This window comes from Limanda limanda, chromosome 6 (genome assembly GCF_963576545.1).
Source record: "Limanda limanda chromosome 6, fLimLim1.1, whole genome shotgun sequence".
NCBI classification, from domain to species: domain Eukaryota; kingdom Metazoa; phylum Chordata; class Actinopteri; order Pleuronectiformes; family Pleuronectidae; genus Limanda; species Limanda limanda.
The window spans coordinates 29,298,023-29,310,522 of record NC_083641.1 but is presented as its reverse complement, the minus strand read 5'-3'; the positions used below and the strand labels follow the sequence as shown (position 1 = coordinate 29,310,522).

General features: G+C 43.9%; 1 long non-coding RNA gene across 1 annotated transcript; it reads left to right on the top strand.

Annotated features, from left to right (window-relative positions):
* Positions 1-733: 733 nt before the first annotated feature.
* LOC133003287 (uncharacterized) lies at positions 734-3,394 on the top strand. Its single transcript, XR_009678276.1, has 2 exons — positions 734-800; positions 1,724-3,394. It is a non-coding gene; the product is annotated as an uncharacterized LOC133003287 (long non-coding RNA).
* The last annotated feature ends 9,106 nt before the right edge of the window (positions 3,395-12,500 follow it).

Here is a 12,500-nt window from a genome sequence, read left to right as displayed (position 1 = left end):
TCTGTGTTGACATGATGACGATCCACAACAACAGGAGGACACATTCTAATATTCATATTTCTTTATCCAGGTTGTGGTTCTGCAGACTGACAGAGATCAGCTGTTCTTCTCTGGCTTCAGCTCTGAGGTCAAACCCGTCTCATCTGAGAGAACTGGATCTGAATGGAAACTTCAACCTGCAGGACTCAGCAGTGAAGGAGCTGTGTGGTTTTCTACAGAGTCCAACCTGTCGACTGGAGACTCTGAGGTCAGTTCACTGACTGACTTCTGTAGATCTTATATCTACAAAACAGCATTATACACAATTTATCTCATTTAATCATCATTTAACATAATTCCTCTTCATACATAACCTGAATCCATTCATTAATTAATCTGTGACATTATAAATATTCAGCTACTTGTTAAAACACTGAGTTTAGTTCTGGATTTCCTAAACTGATCTGCAGGACAGAGACCGGGTCCAAATAATCTATTTGTACTGAATCAGGACTCGTTTTTAGTCCAACATGTCTGATTTCATATTTATCTTCCACATTATGATTCTGTGCTGACATGAATATGTGTCTGTTATTTTAACTCATGAACTCAGTTTAATTTACAGTTAAGTGTTATTCTTTATCCAGGTTGTGGTTCTGCAGACTGACAGAGATCAGCTGTTCTTCTCTGGCTTCAGCTCTGAGGTCAAACCCCTCTCATCTGAGAGAATTGGATCTGAGTAACAACAACCTGCAGGCCTCAGCAGTGAAGGAGCTGCTTGATCTACAGCAGAGTCCAACCTGTCGACTGGAGACTCTGAGGTCAGTAGATGGGTGGAGTCAGTCCACGCTGCTTTCATCAGTATTTTACTAAACACAGTCAGTATCACAGATCCAGGGTCTGTGCTACCAAGCAGGATTTGTGGTTATCAGGTTAACTTCAGGTTTAGTTTTTTCAGTCCTACGAAGCTCGTCCACTTCTTAACGAGGTAAATCACCATGGTAACTTCTGATGAACGGCTAACCTGCTCCAGGTTAAGTTGGAGATCATCCCGTATTAAAGCTCCGCCCACTGACCACAGTGACTCTACACTGTTGTGTGGCGCACACTCTCCTTAAAGGGACGGATAAGAGAATCAACGTCTGGTTGGTTCAGTTGATCTCTAACTCACCCAGAACATCTCAATGTCTCCAGACTCATCCTGTCCCCAAAACACCAGATGACCTCAGTCAGCTTCCTGGAGACAGGTCCATGTGTGTGTCCTCAGAGACAGTGAGACAGTGTGTGTCCTCAGAGTCAGTGAGACAGTGTGTGTCCTCAGAGACAGTGAGACAGTGTGTGTCCTCAGAGTCAGTGTGTGTCCTCAGAGACAGTGAGACTGTGTGTGTCCTCAGAGACAGTGAGACAGTGTGTGTCCTCAGAGTCAGTGAGACAGTGTGTCAGGTGTGACAGGTCCCAGTTTGTCAGAAGCAGATGTTCATCAACACACAGTGAAACATGTCTTCACCTGTAACAGCAGTAAATCCACCTCTCAGGTGTCCACTCTGCACTTTGACATGCAGAGGACACACACTGAGCTCTTAGCGTGTTCATTCCAACACATGAACATGAAGCAGAGAGGAAGCTGCTCCACCTCTGAACAGGACTGAAGTCCCTGCTGCTCTTTCTACTGGATGAGCTGCATCACTGACTCACAGCTGATGAAGTGAGTCTCTGTGACTCTGATGTCTTCTTCTCTCAACAGGTGGAGGGGGAGATCTAAGTGGAGCTGAGTGTGAAGAGGACAGTGTGTGTGGACGGAGGCTGAGCTGTGTCCTGAGGATCCAGAGGCTGAAGCAGCAGCAGCTTGTGTGTAGTCTCCAATCTACACAACCCCTAATCTGCATGTGTTTGTGAGATGAAGCCGGAGCACCTGGAGAAAACACGTGGAGAACATGCAGACTCCACACAGGAAGACCCATCTGAACCGGATTCAAACCAGCAACCTTCCTGCTCCGATTGTGTTTATTCACATGAAGAATGTGTTTATTGAAATGACACAAGCAGAATATATAAACACTCTTTAAAGAGTCATATATAGTGTAATTAAATTTGTCTTTATTATTGTCCACCTTTGTCCCTCAGTATGTCTCCATGTGTGTAGAACCACATCCTGTGTAGATGTTTGTTTATGATCTTAAAGTTCCAAAGAAGGAAGGCTGCCGTGTCTCCAGCTCTCCCACAGCTCTGCTCTTTTTTCTATCTTGTTGTTATTGATTCTTCTTTATTTTGCATTGTGCACTCTGACAAAGCGAGCCCTATCATCATATGTGATGGAGAACAACTTCTGCTCATCGGGTTGACAGTGAAAAACACTTTTTATAATAATAAATGTGTAGGCCTACTTTGAAATAAATGAAACACAGAACTATGCTTTTTTTGCTCTTCTCCAGCTTGATACTTTTCAGCAGATGCTGTGAGCTTGCTCTGGAAATGTCTTTAAACATTACATGTTTTGTTGTTTCTCAATTCCTCGTCACATGAAGCATATACAGGTAAACCTGCATCGTTGGCAGTGAAAGCAAATGAATCTGTCCACGCAGAATTAAACTCTCTATTTTCCTCCCAGACTTTTCTCTTTTGGGATGTATCCATGGTTAGCTTACCGAGGCCGCTCTCGTCTGTTTCCCTGTCGGTTTGAGATGCTGTAAGTTTTATTTTGAACTACGTTAACGTCACTATTCTTTTGAACTTTGGGTTATAATTCACAAAACCCTTTATAAACTTTTCTTTCTGAAATAAAGTTGAACTCTTTCCGCCAGACGAGGTGAGCTCATGAATGATGGACGTGTTGGGTTGAGGAGGCGTCGCGATGGATCGTAGCATCACACGACTCAGACTGTTAATAACACACCAACCATCTCCTTAAATATTATATATACATATATATAAATAAATTAAGCTAAAATGCAGTGCAAGTGCAGCAGTGTTCATGAAGTCAAATATATTATAACCAAACTGATCAGAAACACTTGAACAAACATCAGTGAGATAAGAACTGAAATGACAGAAACATCTTTGACAAACATATTTAACGTCTTTGATTATTTTTTTATCTCCATGTCCCATCTGCTCACATGGAGGAGGAGGTTTATGACTTATACTGCAGCCAGACACCAGGGGGCAGTGTCAGTCTGGTTCAGCTCATTTGTTCATGGTGTGTTGATCGACTGTTCTTATTGGATGTTCCTTAGTGGTTATTTTTTGTATGAATCTACTTCCTGTGTTGAGCGCGAGCTGCTGTTTAAAGACGTGTTTGACCTTTGACCTGAGCTGACCCGACAGTTCACTGTGACGAAGAGGATGAAGATGTGTAGTATGTGTTGAACGTTGTCGTCCACTCAGAGGATCAATAAAGATTATAACTGACGATCAACGTGTTTTCATATTTTTCTTCTTTTCCTGCCCCCCCCTGCCTTTGTTATGTTCTCTCTCTCTCTCTCTCTCTCTCTCTCTCTCTCTCTCTCTCTCTCTCTCTCTCTCTCTCTCTCTCTCTCTCACACACACACACACACCTGCTTCTCTAATAGAATATGTATGACCTGGAGGGGGTGGAGCTCTTATAAACTGATTGACAGCAGCCGCAGCCAATCAGCTCAGAGAATGAACACAAGGTTATAAAAGGATCATTCCGCTGTTTTCTTTTATTTATTGAACAGTGTCACATGACAGCAGCATGTGTCCTCCAGGGGGAGCAGTCCTGTTTGCAGGGGGAAGCTGGGTAGTGTGTGTCTGTGTGTGTTCGCGGACCTGTTCAGGTTACAACACTCACACAATGACCTCAACGTGGGGTCATGTGTCTCGATGATCAGCAGATGGTCACATGTTGACAGATAAACAGTTTGACTGCTTCATCCAGAAAAACACACTAACCGGATTCTAACATCACAAAACCAACAAACATCTGAAAACATCACAGTTCCTGGATTCACGTCACAAATTGATTTAGTTCAACACAAAGTTCAACACAATGAAATCACTTTGAGTTTAAAATCAGAGTTTTGAACTTAAAATGGGACATTTTCATTTCTGCATCAGGTGCAGAGCGGTGGTGGCTTTTCTACTTTTGACCCACAGGTGGCGCTGTTTATAACAGCAGCACATCCCAGTCAAAGCCTTTATATTCAGTCTATGAGTCAAACACATGGATCATTTCCTCTGTGACAAACCAGATGTAACGAGAAGAAAAACATCTCAGAGAGAAAAGTTCTGTTTCTACTTGTCTCTGCTTTAATGCTCAATAAACATCCTTCCACCGACTGCACTGGAATCATGACTTAAGGCTCCATTATGCTTCTACGAATCCGTTACGGACGGACAAACGGACAGATCGGACGGACACATTTTCATTTTTACCTCTCCGTGTTGAAAACAATTCACCACCAGAACAGTAGGTGGCGCAACGGAAGAGAAGCCTACCTCACGAGTAATCACAAGAAGTCCACGCTGTTTATTTACTTACTCCCCACTTTCCTCACACACAGTGTAGCTACGATAGCAACTAAATAAAATAAAGTGACACCCAGCAGGTCAAAATGCTGATGTAATCGTTTCTTAGCGCAGCGGTTCCCCGGTCTTGTTTCCGAACTGTGTTGCTAATCCCACAGCTTGAAGCTGTGGGATAAGCAACAGCTGATGCAGCTACACGGAACTAGCTAGCTTCCCCCCCAGCTTCCACACACAGTCAGCAGGGACTCCCGACACTAACTACTTCCCAGTGTTATTGTTGAAATTTTACACGGTATTGTAGAAACAGTGTCATGATAGAAGTGGAATTAAAGTCGTGACAGCGGGTTTTTGCACCGTTACCACCGCAGTTAGCATGGTGGCTAGCCCGCTAGCCTAGCCCGCTAGCGCCGTTTTGAAAGCTTGTTATAACCGTATGTGACCGTGCACACATGCCGTCAGTGCTCTAACGAGCCACCGTCAGCCGGAAATCTCCACTGGCTTAACACACACGTCACATTAATCGTAGAATCAAAGTTGTGTTTGGGTTTGTTGTGACAGGGAAGGAAGCAGGAAGTTTGAGGTCCGGAAATGTGAAATACGGAAATGACGTCGTACGGAAATGACGTCGTGCGGAAATGACGTCACATGAAATGATGTCGTTAGCGGACCAATCACAGCCAAGGGCTGTCTGTGGGGTCTCCGAAATATCCACGGATAGTTAGAAAAATTAGAGGTGCACGAAAAGCTCTCTGAGGCGCTCGGAGAGGGCGTTCCACGGCGGAGAGGGCGGCCTTATCTGTCCCTATACAAAAAAACGGATAGCAATTATGATTGGCTGTTGGTGTTTCCTGGATTGACGTGGAAGACTAAGAACAAGACATTCAAATGAGTTGTAGCTGAGTTTAGGTTTAGGATTAATTGATAGACTGGAGTTAAAAATAGCAGAAACTCCACCTCCTCGTCCGAGTTCCCTGGGAACGTGTGAATTTATATGACTGGGGGGAGTAGATTCATTCAAACTGACATATTCATCAGGATGCAGCCACGTCTCAGTAAGGGACAATAAATCTATGTTGTAGTCTGAGACTAGTTCATTAACTACTAAAATAGCCTTTGAGGACAGTGATCTAATGTTTAAGAGACCACATTTGAAAGTCTTAGTTTCCTGTGTTGTTCCAGAGGTTGTGTTAATTTGTATAAGATTATTGTGTGGAGTTCTCGCTCTGTTATTGTTTAATTTAAATAATTTAATTGGACGGTAGACAGAGACAGTCTCTATGCGGTTGGGTGACTGATCCAGAGGGAGCGCAGAGAAGTGTTTAGCACTGCAGCTCTGCTTCCTGGTCCCAACTCTGGGTTGTCATGTGATAGACTTAGTAATATTCTTAGATAAGAGAGCTGCTCCATCCCAAGTGGGATGAACGCCGTCTCTCCTAACAAGACCAGGTTTCCTCCAAAAAGTTTGCCAATTATCTATAAAGCCCGGAACCGTTTACAGGACACCACCTCGACAGCCAGCGGTTAAAAGACAGCATGCGACTAAACATGTCATCACCTGTAGTGTTAGGGAGAGGGCCAGAGAAAACTACTGTGTCCGACATCGTTTTTGCAAAAGCACACACCGACTCAACATTAACTTTAGTGACCTCCGACATACGAAGCCGGGAGTCGTCTGTATCTGTATCTGTTAACCATATGAATTATCCGTATCCGTACTCGGAGTGGGCGGGGCCTAACCCGGAAGTGGGTGTGATTTAACCCGGAAGTGGGCTGGTTCAACATAACTTTCTTTTTTAACTTTGAAATTTTGTTATGATTTTTTTATTTTTATGTTTTTTAAATTTATTTCCACACTTTTTGCTATTTCCCGGGGACAAGATTGACAGGAGATGCCGGTCTCTCCTGCTTCGGATGAGGATAATTAAAACAAACACGGTATAATCACAAGAGCGATGCAGCGGGAAAAAAAATCTCCGTCAGGCAGAGACACAACGCGAGTCGCTTTCTACCAGCACCACGTCTGAACGAACCCACGTTTAACAGAACTCTACTGGTTAATTAGTAAGTACAAACTGAAATAAAAACAAACTTCAAGCTGAAGAAACCCTAAATTATAACGGAAAAGACCCGCGAACCTGAGTGACTGAGAGACAGAGAGCTGTTCTGTGAGTGAGTGAGCAGAGCGGTGTGTGAAGGGGAGGAGCGCTGTGACGCTGTGTGAGGATTTTCATTCAGTCCGAGCACAGATAATGACTCCGATTACTCGTATTACACTCGTGATCGGCAAAAGTGCTTTATCCGTACCGGATACTCGTTTCAGCCGAGTATCCGGCTCATCTCTATGAGATAGTATCTCATAATTATGACATAGCATCTCATAATTATGACTTAGCATCTCATAATAATGAGATAGCATCTCATAATTATGACTTAGTATCTCATAATAATCACATTATGAAAGCCTGGTTTGTGCTGAATGGAGAAAAGTGTCATTTGCTACAACTGTAATAGCTCATTTACATGTTCAGCTGCTTCACAGTCACTTTACAACACAAGTCACTTCTAATTAGATTTCACTGCGTCAGACTGAGGTTTGAAATCAGTTCCTGTCACGAGAAACAAACGGCTCGTGGTCCGGAGACGAGGATGTGACAGCGTGACGCGTGGCGCTGGAGGATTATCTCCTGACGGCTGAGAAAATATAATATACATATGTAACGAAGGAGGTTTCTACACAGGGCGACTCGCTTCATGTCAAACCATGATAATCCACTTTTAATCATCACACTCACACACATGCAGCTCAGTGTGTCGTTGTGTATTCATCATGTGAACAGACTCCATGTGGAACTGTGTGTGTTTGTCTCATTAGCAGCATCAGAACATTTATTTATATTTAGGATGAAACTAATTGTTCAGCTACAATTCATAGATGAGGTGCAACACAAAGTAATCTGATTACAGTTGCTTGTACGTTGACGCTACACACTTCGACTTGTTGTGATCACTATAAGTGGTTTAATTCATTAAAAGTCTCCGCTGTCATTGGACCGGTCTCACAGTTACTGTCACTGTTAAGTGAGGAAATGGAAACAGAACAGGTTTGATAAGTAGACGAGTTGGAACAGAAAAAGTTTAATTAAATCAAATCTGCAGAAGTTAATGTCTTTGCTCCGTGAGCCTCAGTTGTTTCACGTCTCAGACGAACTGATAAAGAACGATTCAGTTCTGAGGAAACAGAGAGAAGTCGTTCTGCTCGTTGTTTACTCAACAAACAACTCGGAACAGAAGGAAGAACTGAGTTTCTATCCTGTTGCGTACATGGAAAAATATCTTTGGTTCTGCTCTGCGTGGGAGTGTGTGTGTGTGTGTGTGTGTCTGTGTCTGTGTGTGTGTATCTCTTTGAAATCAAAACTGAGAAGGGAATAAAGTCTCCGTTGAGGATATTAACAGTAAATCCACAAAGCAGCAGTGGAATCCGACGGTTTCTGTTGAGCCAACTCGCCGCAGGGCAACTTCTTACCAAACCATCTGTCTCAATGGGAACTAACTGGCTAAGCTAACTGGTTCTAACCAAACCATCTGTCTCAATGGAAACTAGCTGGCTAAGCTAACTGGTTCTCACCAAACCATCTGTCTCAATGGAAACTAGCTGGCTAAGCTAACTGGTTCTAACCAAACCATCTGTCTCAATGGGAACTAGCTGGCTAAGATAACTGGTTCTTACTGGTTCTAACCAAACCATCTGTCTCAATGGGAACTAGCTGCCTAAGCTAACTGGTTCTAACCAAACCATCTGTCTCAATGGGAACTAGCTGGCTAAGCTAACTGGTTCTAACCACACCATCTGTCTCAATGGGAACTAGCTGGCTAAGCTAACTGGTTCTAACCAAACCATCTGTCTCAATGGGAACTAGCTGGCTAAGCTAACTGGTTCTAACCACACCATCTGTCTCAATGGGAACTAGCTGGCTAAGCTAACTGGTTCTAACCAAACCATCTGTCTCAATGGGAACTAGCTGGCTAAGCTAACTGGTTCTAACCAAACCATCTGTCTCAATGGGAACTAGCTGGCTAAGCTAACTGGTTCTAACCAAACCATCTGTCTCAATGGAAACTAGCTGGCTAAGCTAACTGGTTCTAACCAAACCATCTGTCTCAATGGAAACTAGCTGGCTAAGCTAACTGGTTCTAACCAAACCATCTGTCTCAATGGGAACTAGCTGGCTAAGCTAACTGGTTCTAACCAAACCATCTGTCTCAATGGGAACTAGCTGGCTAAGCTAACTGGTTCTTACTGGTTCTAACCAAACCATCTGTCTCAATGGGAACTAGCTGCCTAAGCTAACTGGTTCTAACCAAACCATCTGTCTCAATGGGAACTAGCTGGCTAAGCTAACTGGGTCTAACCAAACCATCTGTCTCAATGGGAACTAGCTGGCTAAGCTAACTGGTTCTAACCAAACCATCTGTCTCAATGGGAACTAGCTGGCTAAGCTAACTGGTTCTTACTGGTTCTAACCAAACCATCTGTCTCAATGGGAACTAGCTGCCTAAGCTAACTGGTTCTAACCAAACCATCTGTCTCAATGGGAACTAGCTGGCTAAGCTAACTGGTTCTAACCAAACCATCTGTCTCAATGGAAACTAGCTGGCTAAGCTAACTGGTTCTAACCAAACCATCTGTCTCAATGGAAACTAGCTGGCTAAGCTAACTGGTTCTAACCAAACCATCTGTCTCAATGGGAACTAGCTGGCTAAGCTAACTGGTTCTAACCAAACCATCTGTCTCAATGGGAACTAGCTGGCTAAGCTAACTGGTTCTTACTGGTTCTAACCAAACCATCTGTCTCAATGGGAACTAGCTGCCTAAGCTAACTGGTTCTAACCAAACCATCTGTCTCAATGGGAACTAGCTGGCTAAGCTAACTGGTTCTAACCACACCATCTGTCTCAATGGGAACTAGCTGGCTAAGCTAACTGGTTCTAACCAAACCATCTGTCTCAATGGGAACTAGCTGGCTAAGCTAACTGGTTCTAACCACACCATCTGTCTCAATGGGAACTAGCTGGCTAAGCTAACTGGTTCTAACCAAACCATCTGTCTCAATGGGAACTTGCTAGCTAAGCTTACTGGTTCTCACCAAACCATCTGTCTCAATGGGAACTAGCTGGCTAAGCTAACTGGTTCTAACCAAACCATCTGTCTCAATGGGAACTAGCTGCCTAAGCTAACTGGTTCTAACCAAACCATCTGTCTCAATGGAAACTAGCTAGCTAAGCTAACTGGTTCTAACCAAACCATCTGTCTCAATGGGAACTAGCTGGCTAAGCTAACTGGTTCTAACCAAACCATCTGTCTCAATGGGAACTAGCTGGCTAAGCTAACTGGTTCTCACCAAACCATCTGTCTCAATGGGAACTAGCTGGCTAAGCTAACTGGTTCTAACCAAACCATCTGTCTCAATGGGAACTAGCTGGCTAAGCTAACTGGTTCTAACCACACCATCTGTCTCAATGGGAACTAGCTGGCTAAGCTAACTGGTTCTAACCAAACCATCTGTCTCAATGGGAACTAGCTGGCTAAGCTAACTGGTTCTAACCAAACCATCTGTCTCAATGGGAACTAGCTGGCTAAGCTAACTGGTTCTAACCAAACCATCTGTCTCAATGGAAACTAGCTGGCTAAGCTAACTGGTTCTAACCAAACCATCTGTCTCAATGGAAACTAGCTGGCTAAGCTAACTGGTTCTAACCAAACCATCTGTCTCAATGGGAACTAGCTGGCTAAGCTAACTGGTTCTAACCAAACCATCTGTCTCAATGGGAACTAGCTGGCTAAGCTAACTGGTTCTTACTGGTTCTAACCAAACCATCTGTCTCAATGGGAACTAGCTGCCTAAGCTAACTGGTTCTAACCAAACCATCTGTCTCAATGGGAACTAGCTGGCTAAGCTAACTGGGTCTAACCAAACAATCTGTCTCAATGGGAACTAGCTGGCTAAGCTAACTGGTTCTAACCAAACCATCTGTCTCAATGGGAACTAGCTGGCTAAGCTAACTGGTTCTTACTGGTTCTAACCAAACCATCTGTCTCAATGGGAACTAGCTGCCTAAGCTAACTGGTTCTAACCAAACCATCTGTCTCAATGGGAACTAGCTGGCTAAGCTAACTGGTTCTAACCACACCATCTGTCTCAATGGGAACTAGCTGGCTAAGCTAACTGGTTCTAACCAAACCATCTGTCTCAATGGGAACTAGCTGACTAAGCTAACTGGTTCTAACCACACCATCTGTCTCAATGGGAACTAGCTGGCTAAGCTAACTGGTTCTAACCAAACCATCTGTCTCAATGGGAACTAGCTGGCTAAGCTAACTGGTTCTAACCAAACCATCTGTCTCAATGGGAACTAGCTGGCTAAGCTAACTGGTTCTAACCAAACCATCTGTCTCAATGGAAACTAGCTGGCTAAGCTAACTGGTTCTAACCAAACCATCTGTCTCAATGGAAACTAGCTGGCTAAGCTAACTGGTTCTAACCAAACCATCTGTCTCAATGGGAACTAGCTGGCTAAGCTAACTGGTTCTCACCAAACCATCTGTCTCAATGGGAACTAGCTGGCTAAGCTAACTGGTTCTAACCAAACCATCTGTCTCAATGGGAACTAGCTGGCTAAGCTAACTGGTTCTTACTGGTTCTAACCAAACCATCTGTCTCAATGGGAACTAGCTGCCTAAGCTAACTGGTTCTAACCAAACCATCTGTCTCAATGGGAACTAGCTGGCTAAGCTAACTGGGTCTAACCAAACCATCTGTCTCAATGGGAACTAGCTGGCTAAGCTAACTGGTTCTAACCAAACCATCTGTCTCAATGGGAACTAGCTGGCTAAGCTAACTGGTTCTTACTGGTTCTAACCAAACCATCTGTCTCAATGGGAACTAGCTGCCTAAGCTAACTGGTTCTAACCAAACCATCTGTCTCAATGGGAACTAGCTGGCTAAGCTAACTGGTTCTAACCAAACCATCTGTCTCAATGGAAACTAGCTGGCTAAGCTAACTGGTTCTAACCAAACCATCTGTCTCAATGGAAACTAGCTGGCTAAGCTAACTGGTTCTAACCAAACCATCTGTCTCAATGGGAACTAGCTGGCTAAGCTAACTGGTTCTAACCAAACCATCTGTCTCAATGGGAACTAGCTGGCTAAGCTAACTGGTTCTTACTGGTTCTAACCAAACCATCTGTCTCAATGGGAACTAGCTGCCTAAGCTAACTGGTTCTAACCAAACCATCTGTCTCAATGGGAACTAGCTGGCTAAGCTAACTGGTTCTAACCACACCATCTGTCTCAATGGGAACTAGCTGGCTAAGCTAACTGGTTCTAACCAAACCATCTGTCTCAATGGGAACTAGCTGGCTAAGCTAACTGGTTCTAACCACACCATCTGTCTCAATGGGAACTAGCTGGCTAAGCTAACTGGTTCTAACCAAACCATCTGTCTCAATGGGAACTTGCTAGCTAAGCTTACTGGTTCTCACCAAACCATCTGTCTCAATGGGAACTAGCTGGCTAAGCTAACTGGTTCTAACCAAACCATCTGTCTCAATGGGAACTAGCTGCCTAAGCTAACTGGTTCAAACCAAACCATCTGTCTCAATGGAAACTAGCTAGCTAAGCTAACTGGTTCTAACCAAACCATCTGTCTCAATGGGAACTAGCTGGCTAAGCTAACTGGTTCTAACCAAACCATCTGTCTCAATGGGAACTAGCTGGCTAAGCTAACTGGTTCTCACCAAACCATCTGTCTCAATGGGAACTAGCTGGCTAAGCTAACTGGTTCTAACCAAACCATCTGTCTCAATGGGAACTAGCTGGCTAAGCTAACTGGTTCTAACCACACCATCTGTCTCAATGGGAACTAGCTGGCTAAGCTAACTGGTTCTAACCAAACCATCTGTCTCAATGGGAACTAGCTGGCTAAGCTAACTGGTTCTAACCAAACCATCTGTCTCAATGGGAACTAGCTGGCTA